General features: G+C 37.0%; 1 pseudogene; it reads right to left on the reverse strand.

Moving 5' to 3' along the window:
• Positions 1–432: 432 nt before the first annotated feature.
• On the reverse strand, positions 433–5,622 carry LOC145552681 (uncharacterized; annotated as a pseudogene).
• Positions 5,623–6,014: the final 392 nt, after the last annotated feature.

Raw genomic sequence — 6,014 nt, forward strand, 5'->3', positions numbered from 1 at the left:
TTACTGTAAATTAGAGACATTTTATTTACAGTGAACATTAAAACAGAAATAAGGAAGAAACAACAACATAAAACATTAAATGAAAACTAATCAATTCCTTCTGGAAACACATCTGGAAATGTATGTTTAGATTATTTTAAATGGTTTCATTTTCAAATGAATGAACTAAATTCTAACAGAGGCAAAATTTTGTATTTTCCAGGCACAAGTTGCCATTTTATAGCACAAACAAGATACAATCAATTACCTTCAGTTGTTATAAAAATGCTGTTTATATCAAATATGAAAAGAATTTAACTTCACAATTCAACACCTTGAAATTAGGTTTCTGTCTCTTTAAGAAGCTCCTGCTCTTTCTGACAATCCACCTTCAGCATGTGGTCCTCCATTATGTCGTACCTTTTTAATGTCATCCATCCATCCATTTTCTAACACCATTGTCCCTTAATGGCGTCAGGAGATGCTGCTGCCTCTCCAGCTGACGTTCCAGGCGAGAGGCGGGGTCACCTGGACAGGTCACCAGTTTTCTATGTCATCCATACTTTTATTCTCTTTATCCCTTCAGATCTAGTTTCTTAAATGCCCTCTTGAAAAAATGCCATCTGTAGGATATTTTGTTTTCTTCTTTGGTCAGTTTGCTTTGACACAAAGAGTTGCAGATCTTCTCCCATGACTCCATCTGCGAGCAGAACAATGCAGCTCTGGCTCTGAGGAACTTTGAGACTTTAGTCTTGCTGCCTTTAGCCAGACTCAGGCTTTCTTTGGCGATGAAGAATATATCCATGCCGAGGAAGAGGGCATTAAGGGCAATGACACCAGCTCTGGCTCCCTTGGTGAGAGCGAGAGGCCCTTTAACTGCTGCCTGACCAACATCAGCACTATCAATAATGGAATCAATACCTTTTCCTATGCTATATAGTTTATGAGCACTCCTGACTACTCCCAGCAACACGTCTATGTTACTTTGCTCCAGATTAATTACTTGTTTCATCACCTCATCAAGAGAATCCTGGACCTTTTGGAAATCCTCCATGAACTTTCCAAAGACTTGATTTGCTTTTTTCTGTTGAGTAGAATTAACTCCCACCTCTGTTAAGGTGGTTACCACGCTGTTGGCTCCACTTGTTACCCCCATCGTCACACCGGCGATGGTCAGTCCTACAGACGCTCCGGCTGTGACTGGGATTAAGGCCAAACCAACAATGGAGAGGATTCCTCCAGCGGCTCCCACTGAGCTGCTTGTGATACTGGAGATCTTTGCTCCTTTGCTCATCTTGTCTAGCTGAACGGCACACTGCTCCACCTCATCTAGGAACTCTAGCAGTTTGGGTTGTTGCTCATTAAAGATGCGGATGAAACCAGCTGAAGAGACATCCTGGAACAGGAACTCCATCCGAAGTCCTCGTCCATCCTGTGGAGCAAATTTTAATTCAATAAATAATTCTAACATGAAATGGAAAAGAAAAAAAAATAGAATAAAAATTATATGCAAGATAATTATAATTCATTCAAGAAATGTATTGTTAGAAGATTATTTAAAACTTTTAGCGCACATTAAAACAAGAAAAAAATGTTTTGACACAAATGCATGTTATACACTGTTATACGGACATCCGGAAATTTTGCGCATGCGCACCACACTATGGGCAGAAAGACGATTCTTTATAAATTAATTAACAATTAATTTATTAATTTAATGCAGTGCGCCACAGCAAAGGGGAGAATAACGTAAAAAACCCGTTAAAGGACAACTCAAAATTACTTTTATTTATCGCTCTCTGCGTTGACGACGTTACACGCACACTCGTTGCCATAGCAACCGATAACAACGCTCGTTTCAGGATTCAACAACCCAAAAGACGAACATTTTCTGTACAGAGAACAGAACATTCAGTGAATTAGAATGTTATGTTTTTAGGCTTGGTGTTTATTTTGCGATTATTAATAAGCAATCACTGTGGTTGATTAGCTACCGCTGCTGTTAGCCATTATAACAGCGGTGGTTGATTAGCTACCGCTGCTATTAGCCATTATAACAGCGGCGGTTGATTAGCTACCGCTGCTGTTAGCCATTATAACAGCGGTGGTTGATTAGCTACCGCTGCTATTAGCCATTATAACAGCGGCGGTTGATTAGCTACCGCTGCTGTTAGCCATTATAACAGCGGTGGTTGATTAGCTACCGCTGCTATTAGCCATTATAACAGCGGCGGTTGATTAGCTACCGCTGCTATTAGCTAATCTAACACAACGCACCTAATACAGAATCCTAATTTCGTGACTGACTGTAGTAAATTAAGACTATTGTTCTACAAACTGTTCTACTATAAATACTCTGCTGTGGAAAATTGGTGTGTTTGTGTTGAGCTTTTTCTTCATCATGACAATAACGCCACACCTTAGTGCAGACAACTCTTCTGTCATTTCCACCATCTTTAATAACAGCACATCAAGTTAATTCATCTCCTCCACTTCAGGCCAAGCCTCATCCCTGACTCTGAGATTAACCTGTTTCCCATTAGGAACTATATGGACTCATCCTGAACAGGGCCACATTATCTGCTAAAAATCTGGTGAATAGACAGAACAAATAGGATCAGTGACAAAAAAAGTCCAATACACACAATGAAAGAGGAGCACTTAGTTCTGAGAATGAATGGTAGAAAACCCAAAAATAGTACTCAAGTAAAAGTAGCACTACTTCAACATATCTTACCTGGCATAAGTAAAATTAAAAAGTAGCCATCCAAGAAATTTAGGTAGTAAGACGTACTGCGTAACTGATCAAATTATAAATCATTTGACATTTAAAACTAACTAGATAATCAGACAGACCAAAATGTAAAGTTAAGTGGAAATTTTTGTAATTTAATAACGAAAATGACAATAATTCAAATAAATAACAAATTTGGGAAAAATAATATTTTTCCAAATCAGTTTCTTTCAATAAAAAACTTATAAAACTTAAACAAAAACTGCAGGTGTGTCTCTGTGTCTGGTGAATTTTTGGTTAAAACATGTTATTTTCAATCAGTGGGTAGAAAATACAGACATTTTACTATAGTAAAAGTAAAAAGTACAGCATAGTAAAAATACACCTAAGACTACTTAAAAAAAAAGTGGCTCAATTAAATGTAACTAGTTACTACCCAACTCTGGTCCTGACAATATAATATGAGATAATCTATAAAAAAAAAAATCAATTTCTGCTTTCCCTCAAAGCTAACTAGAAACAACCAATCAGAGCCAGGAGGCGGGTCTTAGTGCTGTCAATCACTCTTGGGTGTGCTAGGTTAGTTCTGGAACGGTAAGTTGTTTCTATTGTTTCCTGATTGACAGATCTAAAACGCTCCAGCTTGAACAAATGTGTGGAATTTTTTTATTTTTTAATGAAAATTACATTTTGTAGCTTTCAAGTTGCAGGATATAGCCGGTCATCCCAGCTGTAAAAATGTCATTATCAGGTTTTATACTTGTATTTTTATGTTAAAAGAATCTACAAAGGGTCCAGCTTCCTTTCAAATATTCAACTGAAAAAATAGTGAAAAATTACCTGATTTTGTCAAGCAGCTTGATCTGATCTGTCATCTTTTGCATGTCGTTTTCACACAGGTCATCAGGATTCACTGCAATTTCTTCATCTTCAGCCATTTCCATGCAAATGTCAACGTTAAAGCTGTGAAAGATAAAAGCTTAAAATGTTATTTTATTCAAAACAACATCACAGTTCATTCTTTATGTTTATAAATTACCTCTGGCTGTGAATTACACATATCCTGTTGGCGGTGTCTATGTAGTTCTGCAGCTGGAATGCCAGAACCTCCACATTGTGAAGCTTTGGGAGGAAGAAGGTCTTTGCGTCTCGTTTGAACTCCAGGAGGAGAGGACAGATTTGTTGTGCAGAGCTGATCACAGCTTGAACATCATCAAAACTGATCTTTTCAGGAAGGTAGATGATCTGGTTCTCAGTGAAAACATGGAGCGAAGTGACCGCCAGCTTCTCCACTGCATCCAGGAAAGTGTTGAGTTTCTCCAGACCTCCCAGCGTGTCTTCCAACACTTCAGCCAGCGTCTTTTCCAGATCTAAAAGTTTACTCTCCGCCTTGAGCTGGAAGCTGCTCTTGATGTATTTACAAAAAGACGGCCATTTGCCCTCTGACTTGGCAAAAGTGGGGTCAATTTCATCAGCCATTTCTTTCATACTCATCATTTTCACATACTCCATCTCCCTGCAGTCCTTCCACTCAGAGAATATCTCATAAAAATGTTTCACCGTTGCCATGTAAGTCAGAGTATCAGTGACGTACTGACACAAGGTGCGCTGTAGCCTCCACCTGTAGGACAGGAAGAGTTACTCTGTTTTAGAAAACAAGAAATGAGCAAAACAAAGACAAACATCTCTAATAATAGATATATTAGAGATAAAAAGTGTGTCTAACAGAATATATAAACTATTAGCTTGTTTGCTGTTAGGAACGGTTAAGTCTGGTGTCCAAACATTTGGACATGAAAGCTGAAAGCACTTTAATGTCACAAATTATTTTAAAGGGACAGTTTTATGTTTTCCAGCCACATTGTGTTATTTTATAGCAAAATCCAGTAGTTATATTATCTTCAGTTGTTATAAAATGCTACTTACATCATACATGATTTAAAAGACATTGGATTTTTTAATTTAATGCCTTGAAATTGGGCCTCTGTCTCTTTAAGAAACTCCTGCTCTTCTGCCATCAGGAAGTCATCACAGCCTAAATACTGCACCTTTAAAATAAACTTTGTACCTTTTCAAGCATGGCACATTCTCCTATTTAAATGTAATTTTAACCATTTGAATGATCTTAAATTCAGCACATCTTACATCAAGTTCAGTATCTTTGTGTCAGATAGATGTTATATCACAGCAGATTGTTGGCTAAAACAAAGCTTGATTTTAGACACTTTAAAAGTTATTTTCCAGTATGGAGTAAATAAAGTGGAAACATTCACATCACTTTTAATCAAATCATTATTAACAGGCTATATTTCTTTCTTTATCTTGAGAAAAATACATTAAATATATTTGTTTAGAAAGCATCTGCTCTCTGCTTCTCATTTTAAAGAGATTTAAAATGATGGATCTGTGTTCACAGTTTCAGTTAAACAATTTCAAGTGAACAGATCAATCAATCAATCAATCAATCAATAAATCTTTACTCTAGACACAAAAAGGTCCATAGTGAAAAAAGGTAAGAAACAAACAAAATAAGAGAAAAATAAACTAAACATGAATTATTCACCGAGTCACAAATAAATGATGACGCCAATGATTCTACAATCTTGAAGAAAATCTCACTGTACTAAAAACAGGATTTACTAAAATTGCAATTACATTATTGCATGACACAGATAATCTACGCATGATTTATACATAATATTCCTGAGCACAGCTGCACATGTGGAACAGCATCATGTACAAACTTACGGCTAGCACGGCTCCATCTGGGCACTTTGAGTAGGAGCCTCATGCCATCACCAACAGAAGCAAGTACATTTTATTACTTATGCTGTGAAGCTGTTGATTAATTAATCACAGATGTAAATAAATAGTGTAAATTAGTTATTTCTTTACCTTTCTCCAGGCATGTTGTTGGATTCTCAGCGTGCGGTTCTGCTGTCTTCAGCTCTCCAGAGCTACTGATAAAGACCCGTCCGATAATTAAATCAGAGCAGTTTCAGTTTCTACCTATTTAGTCTGGACTTTCTTTATAGTCTCAGTTTCTTTTTGCCAGTTTTCGCGAAACGCGAAAACTGGTCAGACGACATTTCAAGCTCGCCAGCCGGACCCTGGAACATTTGTCTTTTGGACACCTTTCTGCCACCTCCCTGGTAAAGTAAAATAAATAAAAACACATTCTTTTCTGTGAATAATGTTTTGAAATATTTGTAGTTTACTTCGTTTGACTTCGTGAGACTCCTGGCACAGTCTGTAATTACAAACTGTTTTGCAGTCTTTTTTTAAATTTTTTAATTTTTTT

Source organism: Poecilia reticulata, chromosome 8 (assembly GCF_904066995.2).
Source record: "Poecilia reticulata chromosome 8, P_reticulata-male-v2, whole genome shotgun sequence".
Lineage (NCBI taxonomy): Eukaryota > Metazoa > Chordata > Actinopteri > Cyprinodontiformes > Poeciliidae > Poecilia > Poecilia reticulata.